The sequence below is a fragment of the Stegodyphus dumicola genome, chromosome 3, assembly GCF_044657685.1.
Source record: "Stegodyphus dumicola isolate Sdum_Otavi_A_Nest chromosome 3, ASM4465768v1".
NCBI classification, from domain to species: domain Eukaryota; kingdom Metazoa; phylum Arthropoda; class Arachnida; order Araneae; family Eresidae; genus Stegodyphus; species Stegodyphus dumicola.
This window is the reverse complement of record NC_140770.1, coordinates 185133304-185147290: the sequence shown is the minus strand read 5'-3', so window position 1 is coordinate 185147290 and position 13987 is coordinate 185133304. Positions and strand designations below refer to the sequence as shown.

Here is a 13987-nt window from a genome sequence, read left to right as displayed (position 1 = left end):
TGTCGAACTGAAAAAACAGTGAGAAAGCATGGAAAACTTGATTGTGATGATTGTTTTGTGAATGAAAAGGATGGTAAATTAAGAACTTTAGGAGTATTCAAGGATCAAAGTGGAATTCTCAGACTAAAAACTAAACTTACCTTACGTGAGGATACAGAAGACATTAAAACGCCAGCTATTCTTCCATCCAATCATAAGGCTGTCAAGAGACTAGTGCGATACTATCATGAGAAAAATGCACATGCTGGAACTCAAATTTTAATAAATATTCTATGAGAGCGATTTTGGATTCTGAATGCTCGTAAAACTGTGAGATCTATCATCAATCAATGCACAGTGTGTAGAAGATTTTCTACCTAGAAACTTGTACTGGGGCTCCTCCAGACGATAGATTACGAGAAGCAGCTGTATTTGAAATCTGTGGAGTTGATCTTGCTGGACCAGTAACCCTGAAAGGCAACAAGAAATCTTGGGTTTGTTTATTCACCTGCGCCATTTATAGGGCAGTCCATTTAGAGTTGGTTGAATCGACGTCTACTGAGAGTTTTCTACTAGCTCTCAGAAGATTTATAGCTCGTAGAGGACGGAGCAGAATCATATACTGTGACAACGGAACCAATTTTGTTGGTGCTTCAAATGTACTTCAAGACTTAAACTGGAAGCAAATCACTGAAGACACATCTATACCACCAATTCAGTGGAAGTTCAACCCACCAACTGCCTCCTGGTGGGGAGGCTGGTGGGAGAGATTGATAGGAATTCTTAAGAAATTGCTGAGACGAGTATTAGGAAGAGCTTCGCTAACTTCAGAAGAAATGAACACGACTCTCTGTGACTGTGAAGCAGTAATTAATTCCCGTCCATTGACATATGTAACTGAAAGTGATGCTACTTTAATGCCTTTAAGTCCATCTCTATTTCTGCAAGATAATCAAATAAGTGATGTTCCAGATCTTGATGACATTGGGCATAAAAGTCTTAATAAGCGAGTCAAATGTAGAGAAAACTTGCAAAAGGATTTGAGAAACAGGTTTAGGTCTGAATATTTAGAAGCACTTATTCAAAAAGCAGGAAACAAAAAATCAGTGAAAGTGAATATTTATGATATTGTATTGATAGGAAGTGATAACACCAAGCGAATCAATTGGCCATTAGGTAAAATAATTCAGATTCTTCCAGGAAAAGATGGAATTACAAGACTTGTCAAGCTTAAAACAGCTAATGGACACTTGCTAAGACCAATTCAAAGATTGTATCCACTTGAAGTTTCCAACGATGATCCCATTATTGAGAAATTTTAAACCGCGAAGGTGGGAGGTGAAACCTGTGCCTATTCTTCCTTTGATAACCTTTGTGGACTTGAACCTCAGATTCAAAAGACTAGAGCAGGTCGTACAATCAAAGTACCAAAGAGACTAGACTTATGAACTACTTATAATTTTCTTTTTGTAACTTATAAAATATTCACAATTTTCTTTTGTAAGTTAAATTTTTGAGGTAAAAATATTAACTTAGGTGGGAGGATGTGAAGTTGAACCTCTACCTGATTATTATCTTTATTTTGATGTAATTTAGTAAATTGTGATTGGCAACAGTTGAGTTTTTTACATCTACACATTCGAGTTTGTTCTATTGTTTACTTTTCGTTTTAAGTAATGAGAAAACTGACTTTTTGAGATGTTTTTCATGAGTATTTAAAAACTGATGAGTAATATTTTATGCCATATATGTTCTGAGTATTGCTTTGAGGTGTCAAAGCTAAAACTAACACTTAATTAGACTTGTAAATAGAATCGTAATATTAAACTGTTTGTGTTGTGACGAGATGTCTTTCATTGGATAATTGATTGTATACTCATTTTCCATCATAATTCTTCTGATATCAAAGGTAAAACGGGATAGGAATATTTCCAGCAAAATTTCTGAAGTGTGAGCGATGGTTCATTGGACCTACTTAATTATATTCACAAGATTACAAACCATGTCCTGACAGTGAACATCTTGCTGATGTAGATTATGAAGGAGTTTGTAGAGAAGAAAGAAAAACTTGCATTTCAGTATCTTGTGCGGTAAAGGAAAATGACATTTTTAAACGGTATTCATCTTGGACAAAATTATGTCGTATAGCTGCATTATGCCTAAGATTTATTTACAACTGTCGAAACTTCTTCGAAAATCGTTTGAGAGGTTTTCTGACAACCAATGAGCTTCGATTAGCTACAAAAGCAGTGATAAAAAATGTCCAAGAATTATATTTTCCTCAAGAGCTCTCTTATTTAAAAACATTGAGAGAATTAAAAGGTGTGAGCAGCCGAGTAATACAATTAACTCCCTTCCTTGATGAAGAAGGCGTCATTCGAGTAGGTGGTCGCTTAAAAAATGCAAACATTCTTGAAAATACCAAACATCCTATTTTGCTTCCAAAGGAAGGATATGTCACTAATCTCATCGTAATTCATTACCATGTCAATTATTTGCATGCTAGTCAAGAGTTATTAATAAGCACTTTACAAATGCAGTTTTGGATTCCTGCGGTGAGAAGCATAGTGAGAAAGATTATTCACAGATGTATTCCTTGTATTAGAAATCAAGGCAAGATTGTGACCCAGATAATGGGTGATTTACCCTCGCCCAGAGTTCAACCATCAAGACCTTTTGCAGTCATCGGTGTTGATTATGCTGGTCCATATTCTATTAAGTCCCAAGTTGGGAGAAGAACAAAAACTTTCAAGTGTTATGTATCCATTTTTGTATGTTTCTCAACAAAAGCTGTACACTTGGAGTTAGTCAGTGATCTATCAACTTCAACGTTTTTAGCAGCTCTAAAAAGATTTATCGCCCGACGAGGCAAACCATCTAAAATTTCGAGTGACTGTGCTACTAACTTCAAAGGTGCTAGTAAGGAACTGAAGATTTATAAAAATGCAGCACGCATTGAGAAAAGCAGTGAATTATGTGACTACATTACCTCAGAAGGTATAACTTGGTTATTTAATCCTCCGACATCTCCTCACTACGGTGGCTTGTGGGAATCTAATGTGAAATCCATGAAATTTCATCTTAAACGAGTATTAGGATCCACACTTCTAACTTATGAGGAATTTTTAACAGTGCTTACACAAGTGGAAGCGTGTATGAATTCCCGTCCTCTTTGTGCGATGTCTAGTGATCCAAACGACTTTAGTGCATTGAATCCAGGTCATTTTCTGATCGGAGCCCCTTTGCTTGCCATTCTGGAATCTGACTTGAGTGATGTGAAATCTTCACGACTTAAACGTTGGTCTCTAGTTCAACAGACTGTGCAACATTTTTGGAAACGATGGTGTGCAGAATATTTAACAACACTTCAACAACGTGCTAAGTGGTTTCGTGCATCTCCAAATCTAATATGTGGTGATTTAGTTCTGATCAAAACCGAACAACTGACTCCAAACTAATGGAAAATTGGAAGAATTGTCTTAATTCATCCAGGTAGTGATAAAAAAATTTGAGTGGCTACAATCCATACAGCCGCTGGTGATTTCAAATGAGCTGTTACTAAATTGTGTCTTATCCCCAATCATGACTAATATGAACTATGAACTATTGACTTTTTTCATATTATTGAACTTTAATTTTAGTTATATTTTCAATTAATTTTTTTGTTAATGTTATTATGTATGCTTTAACTATTTGTCTTTTTTGAACCCTTAGAAGGATTCAAGGCCGGGGGCTATGTTTAGTATTTTTTGTTACCAAAAGAATTACTAGTGTGTCTTTGCAACAATAGACGAACTTTCAACTCTTAACTTATGTGATTTGTATTCTATTCTTTTTTTTTTTTTTAATTGCCACAGTGCTAAGAGTGAAGTGTGCTGTGTCGTCAGGTAGACGGCATTCCTTCTATTTGAAAGTGTTATGTAAAATAAATTAGTGATATTACAGTCTGCTTACCTTTTTATGTGAACTTATTCTTAACAGAGGTTATTCTAACCCAGAGAGTATAATTATACTCCGAAGTACTCCATATTATTATACTCCATGTTCTAACCAAAGAACGTTGTCTATATAAGAAAGAAAGGTTCCATAGACGCAATGCTATTACGCCGCTAGAAATCGGAGGGAGAATTCGCCAAGGGATTTGGCGACGGAACCTGGCTGTCAAAATTTCCCTTTCAGCAATGTGTATAGGAAATTGAGGAACATGTGTTAAGAAACATTCTTTGACAAAATGTTTCTTGGATTTTTTGCAATAATTTAAAAACAGATTTTCATAGTTTTTTCCCCTCACAATAACTAATCCATTAATTAATTTACTTAGGCGAAAAAATATTTACTTTTGCTTTAAAGTTTAAAGAAATTTTAAACGATATTCATTTTATGAACTTGTGGTGTTCCGACAGATACTTCAACTTCTATTCATGAGATGGCGCCACGTGTAAAATCCAGTTCTTAATCGGAGCAGCAAAGCGACGTCATTACTCAATCAGACTTCTCGAAAAACAACTGTACGCGACGGTAGCATGAACTGTGTTCCGAGCTCTGTGTTGATCTCTGCAATGTAATTTAAATTGTAATTTAGTACTTAATATATTTTTTTGTTATAGGAGATTGTCTACTGTTATTTTCTTTAATTATATCATGCATTAAGCACACGACCACCAAAAGTGGTGACCTTTTGACTGAGCACGCTACTGAGAATGGATTTTCAACGACCCTAAGCCACGTGCATCCAAGGCATTCTGAAGAACTGACTAAAAATAACAACGAATATGGACATTAAACGTATGCTACAACGTACCCTTTCAATTATTTCTAGAAGTATTGATATATATTGCTTGTGTTTTTTTCAAAGTCGTGCATATCATCGCAAGGAGCTTCAGCAAATCATCAATGTGATCTGTTCCGTTCCGCTGACTTCGCCAGTCGTGCAATAATTCTTCAATCATTCAACTTTTGTGACAAATGTGATACAATAGTGATTTTCGCTAAATGTGCTACATCAGTAATTTTTCTGCAACGTGCTACGGCAAAATTCTTCCGTCAGTGTTCGAAAGTAGTGAATTTTTTTTTCCCATGTGCTACAGGAGTGATTTCCATTTTCCTTCGAAAGTGCCTTAGCAGTGTGAAGTGGTGATTTTGTGTGTGCGCAATACAAAATGAACGCATCATTTTTTTTTCTCAAATAGGGGTTTCTTTTCAAATGCATTTCGGTAAAATATTATTTGTGTGTGTAATTGCTGACCCTGTATTATTTGTGTGTGTATCGTTATGTAAATTTTTTCTGCATGGTTAAAATATTTATTGTTATCATGGTAAAATATCAATAGTGTATCCTCATGCTACGATATTTGTGCTGTTAAGTGTTTATTAATTAAAGTGAAAATTATCTATCAGTATGCCCGACGATATTCAAACAGAGCCACAAATCACACGCATTGCGGTGAAGCCACCGCCTTTCTGGAAAAATAATCCTTCATTGTGGTTCGCTCAGATCGAAGCACAATTTTCTATTGCTCGCATTAGTGAGGATTCCACAAAATTGAACCATGTAGTTGCAGCAATTGAGTCTGATATTCTGAATTCAGTGCATGACCTAATTCTCAAACCACCTGATTGTGATAAATACTCCAAACTGAAACAGCGGCTCATTGAAATCTATTCAGAAAGTGAATCTTCAAAAATACGTACTTTACTACAAGGACTTGAACTTAGAGATTAGAGACCTTCATACTTGCTGTCACGAATGTGTGACCTGGCAGGAAGCCATTTTAGTGACGACTTGTTGAAGTCACTATGGCTTTCGCGTCTCCCTAATAACATACAAATAATTCTTGCTGCTTCCAATGAAGATCTAACCCGTTTAGCAGCAATGGCTGACAAAATTAATGAACTTGTTACTCCAGCTTATGTCAGTGCTGCTAATGCTGCACCTTCCAGTTCATCCCTCGAACAACAAGTGGCTGAATTGACCAAACAAGTATCTGAACTCTCTACAAATCTTCATGCTTCACGGAGATACAATCGATCAAATCAGGGCCCACGTAATAAATTTCATGCTCGAAGCAGGAATCGATCTCGTCACAATACTCGAACGCAGTACAAAGAACCTACAAGTGGCATATGTTTTTATCATATGAATTTTGGCGCGCAAGCTCGCAAGTGTGCCCCTCCATGCACTTTTGAACAAGCAGGAAACTAAATGGGCGGTCTTCTGCTGGCCAACAGAATGTCCGCCACATCGACAGAATAGTACTGGCTGATCGTTCAACTCAGTTATGTTTTCTAGTAGATACTGGAGCTGACATATCAGTGCTCCCGGGAACTAAAACAAATGCTCACCAACTTAATAAACTTGTACTGTATGCAGCCAATGGTACCCAAATTGCAACCTACGGCACCAAACTATTGACACTTGATTTAAACTTGCGCCGGACTTTCAACTGGCCTTTTATTATTATTGCGGATGTAACTCAAGCAATTATTGGTGTCGACTTCTTGACACATTTCCACCTTCTAGTGGATGTCAAGAATAATTGCTTAATTGATGCTACAACTCAGCTGACATCACAGGGCCAAGCTTCACATATCGAACGTACCTACCAACATAAGTGTTGTATCGGGCAGCACACGGTTTCATCGGTTATTAGCAGAATTCCCTGACATTTTAAACCCATCCAAATCAGGGCAGCATACTCATCACCCAGAAGTGTATCATCACATTGAAACACATGCCCCACCTGTATTTTCGTCGTCTTTCTCCAGTGATGCTAAAAGCTGCTCGCAAAGAATTTGAATTCATGCTAGCATAGGGAACCATTCGCCCATCTAAAAGTCCATGGGCCAGTCCACTTCACATGGTTAAAAAGTCTAATGGTGACTGGCGGCCTTGTGGAGATTATCGTTGACTTAATGCCGTCACAGTCCCTGACAGATATCCAGTCCCACATATCCAAGACTGTACCCATCTTTTTCATGGAACAAACATATTTTCTACCCTCGATCTTGCCAGAGCATATCATCAGATCCCAGTGCATGCTGAAGATGTTCCCAAGACCGCAGTGACTACACCATTTGATCTCTTTGAGTACTTATATATGCCATTTGGCCTTCGCAATGCTGGCCAAACATTTCAGCGTTTCATACACCAAGTACTGTCTGGCCTTGATTTCTGCATCCCATATTTTGATGATATCCTGGTTGCATCTACAGATGCGGAAGAACATTTTCAACATCTGCGTCAGATTTTCACTCGCCTTAAAATCATGGATTAAAACTAAATCCATCCAAATGTGTACTTGGTCAACCCTCAGTTTCCTTTCTTGGATGTCTTATCACCCATAATGGAGTCAAACCTTTACCGAAAAGAGTCAAAGCAATTAACGACCTACCTCAGCCCAAAACCATCTCTGAACTGAAGCGTTTTCTAGCAATGTTAAATTTTTACGATGCTTTCTGCCAAATGCCGCAAAAACACAAGCCTGCCTACATGAGTGTTTCTGAAGAATAGCAAAAAAAAAAAAAAAAAAGATCAACGAGCTGCCCCTTGGACTGAATCTGCATCTGCAGCATTTGTGCAATGCAAACACGATCTGGCAAATGCAGCCACACTTTCTTATCACTCACCTAGTGATCAGCTCTCTATAATGGTAGATGCATCTGACACGGCCATAGGAGCAGTGCTTCAAGCCCATACCACTAAAGGACTTTCCCCAATGGCATTCTTTTCCAGAAAACTTACTACTGCAGAAAGGAAATATAGCACATATGACAGAGAGCTACTTGCTGTGTACTGTGCTGTTAAATACTTCCGGCACAACTTGGAAGGACACAACTTCATCATTTTCACCGATCATCGACCATTAACCTTCGCTTTTAGAAAAAACTCTGACTCATGTTCTCCTCGTCAGCTTCGACATCTGGATTTCATCGCCCAGTTTAGTACAGATATCAGATATGTCTCTGGTACTGATAATTGTGTCACTGATGCCTTGTCTCGGGTAAACAATATCAACCTCACTACCCCAGATTTCTCTGAAATTGCAAAAGCTCAATAGCATGATGAGGAACTCAAGAACCTAATCTCAAATCCACAAACCTCCCTTCAGTTACAACCGCTGCACATTGATCCCACGCTTAAAATTTACTGTGACATAGAGAACAATAGAATACGTCCCTATATTCCTGTCAATTTTAGACGTGAAGTGTTTAATGCCTTGCACAATTTGGCACATCCCGAAATCCGTGCCACCAAAAAGCTGATCGCAGACAGATTCGTCTGGCCAGCAATAAATCAAGACATCACAGAATGGACTCGTTCATGTATTAGATGTCAACGGTGTAAAGTATCCCGTCACACTCACAGCCCTATTCAACAATTTAACCTTCCAGCAAGACGCTTTGATCATGTGCACTTAGACTTGGTTGGCCCATTGCCTCCTTCAAATGGTTACACTTACCTCCTCACTTGTGTTGATCGGTACACAAGATGGCCTGAAGCCATTCCTATTGAAAATCTATCCGCTGAAACTGTAGCTCGAGCATTCATCTCCCAGTGGCTTTCAAGATTTGGCATGCCTACCACCATCACTACTGACCAAGGCCGACAATTTCAATGTCACTTGTTCGCATCCCTCACCTCTCTTCTTGGCATTCGCCATATTCGCACAACACCATACCATCCATCTGGAAATGGGATGGTGGAACGCTTTCACCGATCTCTCAAACAAGGTCTGAAGTGCCACAGTAGCACACACTGGACAGAAGCCTTACCCCTAGTCTTGCTTGGTCTTCGCACAGCATTCAAAGAAGACATTGGTAGCACTTGTGCCGAAATGTTATATGGTGCAACCCTCCGTCTGCCAGGCGAATTCTTTCACCCAGAATCTACTCCAGTTATCGACCCTCCCACATTCCTTCAATGTTTACGTGAGACCATGAGCAATATCTCGCCAACCCCAGCATCTTCGCATAACCAGCCAAGCTATTTTGTACATCCTACGCTTGAGACATCTTCGCATGTATTCGTGCGCAACGATGCAATTAAGCCAACTTTAACACCTTCATATGATGGTCCATTCAAAGTTGTCAAACGAACACCGAAACATTTCACCATCATCTGCAATGGTGAACAATCAGTGATTGGAATCGATCGTCTCAAACCAGCATTTCTAATGCAAGATCCAACAACTTCCTCATCAACATCACTCCCGGAAGAAAGCTTACATCCCGTTAAAGAGCAACCTAAAACTACTAGATCTGGAAGAAAGGTTAAATTTAACCCAAAGTACTTATAACGTACCGATGGTACTTGGGGGGGAGTACTGCGGCGTTCCGACAGATACTTCAACTTCTATTCATGAGATGGCGCCACGTGTAAAATCCAGTTCTTAATCGGAGCAGCAAAGCGACGTCATTACTCACTCAGACTTCTCGAAAAACAACTGTACGTGACGTTAGCATGAACTGTGTTCTGAGCTCTGTGTTGATCTCTGCAACGTAATTTAAATTGTAATTTAGTACTTAATATATTTTTTGTTATAGGAGATTGTCTACTCTTATTTTCTTTAATTATATCATGCATTAAGCACACGACCACCAAAAACTGATAATATGACCTTCGAACTTCAACACCGGCTTCGAGCTTTGGCGACAGATATTTCGCGCATGCGCAGCTGTTTCCCTCTACGTTCGAACAGAGCCACTCCTGTTGCAGAGAAGTTTCCCTTCTTAACAATACATATTCTTTGAATCTAACTTCCATAGTACCGCATACTAGGATTAAACCGATTTTGATTTATACGAGAATAAGTATTTTGCTTATTCAACATGCATTGCACAAGCGCATGCCATTCTCGAGGATACTGGAAACTCGCTTTGCGTTTGGAACTATCTATCTAATTGGAACTGTGAAAATTGGCTCTATGCCAGCTGCCTAAATGACGCACACACAATACATTAATTCACCAAGAAAGTGATCGCTTTCAATGTCGGTGCAAAACTCGCTTTTTTGGGGGGGGATTGCCATATAAAATTCCCCGACTTTTCCAGATTTTGAGTCAAATATTTAAATTCTCTGACTTTTCTCTGAATTTTTTGGTTAATTTTTGAATCCCCTGACCTGGTTTTCCAGGCAGCGTGGCAACCTTGTATGTAGAATACATCAACATGTGAGATAGAAATGATAAAAAAAAAAAAAAAAAAACTTTTATTAAATGGGCACTCGGAGCTACAAAGACGAAAACTACAACGAATGAAATTCTAGGTAATTCATACCAGTATTTTCAACATTATGAAAAGAGATTTTTCTAAGAATAGCTGATTGAAATTATTAATGTGTGTGTGCATATACCGGGTGGCCATAATTAAACTGACAGTGCTCACAGTGTTCTGTAACGCGATCTATTTGCGAGAATGACGCCACATTTTGTAGGAAGTTTAAACAAATGGGGGACGAAGGATTTCGCGAGAAAACAAATTAGTTCCAAAAGTCACCGCTAGGGGAATATTTGGCCCTGTGTAATAGAAAATAGAGTGTTAACAAATGCAAATTAATACGGAATAAAATTACCTTTTATTATGCCCATTTTCTGATTTAGTTCAAGTGCAATATGGCAACACTTTTAAAAAAGCGTAAAATCTACATAAACACCAATAAAGTCTCGTAATCTGCAATATCACGTACGCTGAGCAGCAGAAGAAGTTCTTTATTCAAATTTCACGTTACATCCATTCACACAGTGCCAGCTGCTTGGGTTTTAAAAGGTAATGTGTTACGTTTCGAATCAATCGAATCGAAAGTTTATGTGCAATGTCTCCTTTTTTAGTCGAGCATGCGTTACTGGTCAAATTCTTTTACCGCAACCAGTGCAACGTGTCAGCTGCTCTTCGTGCTTTTAGAACACACAAAAAAATGCGTAAAGGTTACGGTCCTGTGTCAGTTAATGGGCTAAAAGCAATGGTTGCGACGTTTGAGAAAACAGGTTCTCTGAAGGTTCAGTCAGGCAGAGGACGAAAACCTGTACCACAGGATACAATCGAAGCAGTTGCCATGGCGTTGCTGCCACCTCTAGCGCTCATGGAGTAGCTCGGATATGTCTTACAGTACTGTATGGAAAATCTTACGAAAGATTATCAACTTCTATTCGTACAAGATCAGCCGTGTACAGGAGTTACTGTACCCCGACCATGATAAGCGATTGACTTTTGCTCTCACCTTTCTTGCCAGAATGGAGGTGGATGATGCTTGGCCGTGGAAAATCTTATGGGGAGACGAGGCCCACTTTTACCTGAATGGAATTGTGAATACCCAGAACTGCCGAATTTGGGATGACAAACCACCACATGCAGTCATAGCAATTCCCTTACATTCACCAAAGGTAACTGTTTGGTGTGGGTTCACAGTGAAATTTATCGTTGGTCCATTCTTCTATGAGAACATTACCCCGATAGGACCGGAAACCTGTTCTGTTACCGGAGAGAAATATCACCACATGTTGAACAGCTTTGTCATACTGGCACTTCAGCAAAGACAATGGCTGGGGGAAATCATTTTCATGCAAGATGGAACCCCTCCACACGTTGCTGTACGGGTGCAACAGATGCTATGACATAAATTCACAACAGAAAGATTCATTAGTCGCTACTTTCCAACTGCATGGCCTTTCGGTCGCCTGATCTTACCCCATGCGACTTCTGGCTATGGGGTTACCTTAAGTCCAAGGTCTATCAAGGAATGGTCCAGGACATGGCTACATTGAAGAATAACATATCACGGACTGTATGGGAAATTCCTGCAGATATGTGACTTTCTGCTGTTGTGTATACTGTGCACAGAATGCAATATGTGGTCCACAACAACAGCAGCCACATTGAACCTCATTTGAATGCAAAATAAAAGGTAATTTCCATATTGATTTGCATTTCTTAACACTCTATTTTCTATTACACAGTGCCAAATATTCCCCTAGCGGTGACTTTTGGAACTAATTTGTTTTTTCGCAGAATCCTTCGTCCCCTGCCTTGTTTAATCTTCCTACAAAACGTGCGTCATTCTCGCAAATAGATCGCGCTACAGAACACTGTGAGCACTGGCAGTTTAATTATGGCCACCCGGTATATATTTATTTCCAATGGCAGAATAGAAGACAACTTTAGTCAGAAATACAAACAAAGTGACAAGTAATAAAACTACAGTAAATCTATAAATTATCCATCTTGAGCCGAACTCTCCAGTATTTCTCCCACAAGTATACCGAGCCCAGTGCAGAACAGTTTGACTTGAATGGTTCCCATCCATTTCCTCACGAATGTTGCACAATCGGCAAAGAGGACTTGGTAGTATTTCTATATGATATAGATGCTTGGAGAAGCAAGCATGGCTGGTAGCAAGGCGAAAAAAGGCAACAGATCTGTTCTTTATCCGTAGTGGAATATTTGTGACTTTCTCAATCCATTTCTTGTCTTTGTTTCCTCTTTCATGTTTTCCCAATATTTCTCTGTAAAAGACTTTTTTAACTAACTGTTTGGCGGTATAAAAAGCAATTGATTGATCTGTTACTTGAGCAATTTTGGTTGCCTTCCTTGCCAGGGAGTCAGCTATTTCATTACCCTGGAGTCCACAGTGTACAGGTACCCACTGCAAAGCAACCACTTTGTGGTTTTCCATTAAATCATTAAGGGTCAGACAAATAGTAAAAAAATCAGCTTAAATTGGAACTTCAGAAGAAGCAATAGTAAGGAGAGCAGCCCTAAAATCTGATAGTATAACAGCCCTTGAAAAATTTTCAGATTGGCATTGGAGCTGTAACAAAGCGATTTGAATTGCAGAGATCTCCGTGTCAAAGGCTGTTTTAAACCTTCCAACAGGAGTGTAAAATGAGAAGAGACTGCAGAAGACACCAGCACCAGCATTGATACGGACATTCAACATGGAGCCGTCTGCAAATACATGCAGCCACTCATTATATATATATATATATATATATATATATATACACACACACATATATAAGAAGTTCTTGAAATGTTTTGTGTTATGATTATTTTTAAATTTCAAATTTTTTTCCCCTCAGTAGGATTTTAATTTTTTCTACATTTTAAGGGGAAGTTTTTATTACTTATTAAAGATTCTTTTTAGATTAATAATCTTTTTAATTTAGAAGATATTTTTAATGGTTTTATTTTACATTTTCACCACTTTCCTTTGCTTTCATTGGTGCCTAATAAAAGATTTTCGCAAAGTTTTGTGTTAAGATTATTTTGAAATTTCAAAAATGTTTCCACTGTAGGATTTTAATTTTTCCTACATTTTAAAGACAGGTTTTCACTTTTTTTAAAGATTCTTTTTAAATTACAGAAATCTTTTAAATTGGAAGATATTTTTAATTATTTTTGTTTGTAATTTTTGCCTTTTTCCTTCACTTTGAGGAGGACCAGAATTCTCAGGTGAACTATTAAAATTAAAAAATATATTGAAATAGTTCATCAGCTAATTCAGGATACAGAAAAGCATGGATTTTGTTTTGGAAGGGAAACTGTAATCAAGTTTGACATACCTCCTTGTGATGATGTTATGTTGAAGTTGATTGGATTCCTCTCCTTTTTTGTTCTTATATATACACACCAAAGAGCCATTACATTATTACCACCCTTCATCTATAACAATGGGCTCGCTCAGGAACAAAAACCACTGCACGGGCGCGGCTGATGTTGAAGTAACAAAGCAGCTATGCATTGTCTTTCCAAACATAGCGTGATTGGGAAAGCAGGTGATTCATGAGACTTCGATAAAGGTCAAATCGTTATGGCTCGGCGATTGGGAACCTCAATATCAGAAACAGCGTGTTTAGTGAGCTGTTCACAAGCAGTTGTTGTGAGCACATATCGAAAGTGGTGTATGGATGGTGAAATGACCAGTCAACCGGCGCATGATTCCAGAGGAGAGCAGAGATTGCTATGCATTGTTCGCCATGGCCAAAGAGCTACAACAGCCGAAATCACCACCAGC

The 13987-nt window shown here is 38.5% G+C and overlaps 1 protein-coding gene across 4 annotated transcripts in view; it reads right to left on the bottom strand.

Moving 5' to 3' along the window:
- The window catches only part of Dd (CTD nuclear envelope phosphatase 1-like protein dullard), an 85913-nt gene that overhangs the window by 27118 nt on the left and 44808 nt on the right, over window positions 1–13987 (bottom strand). The window contains exon 8 of one of the 4 annotated variants that reach the window (XM_035357896.2): window positions 12034–12918. The exons of the other annotated variants lie outside the window; for them this stretch is intronic. The gene's annotated coding sequence lies outside the window, so the exon portion shown is untranslated. Of the gene's footprint in view, window positions 1–12033; window positions 12919–13987 lie in introns of those variants that run through there. 4 annotated transcript variants of the gene reach the window in all.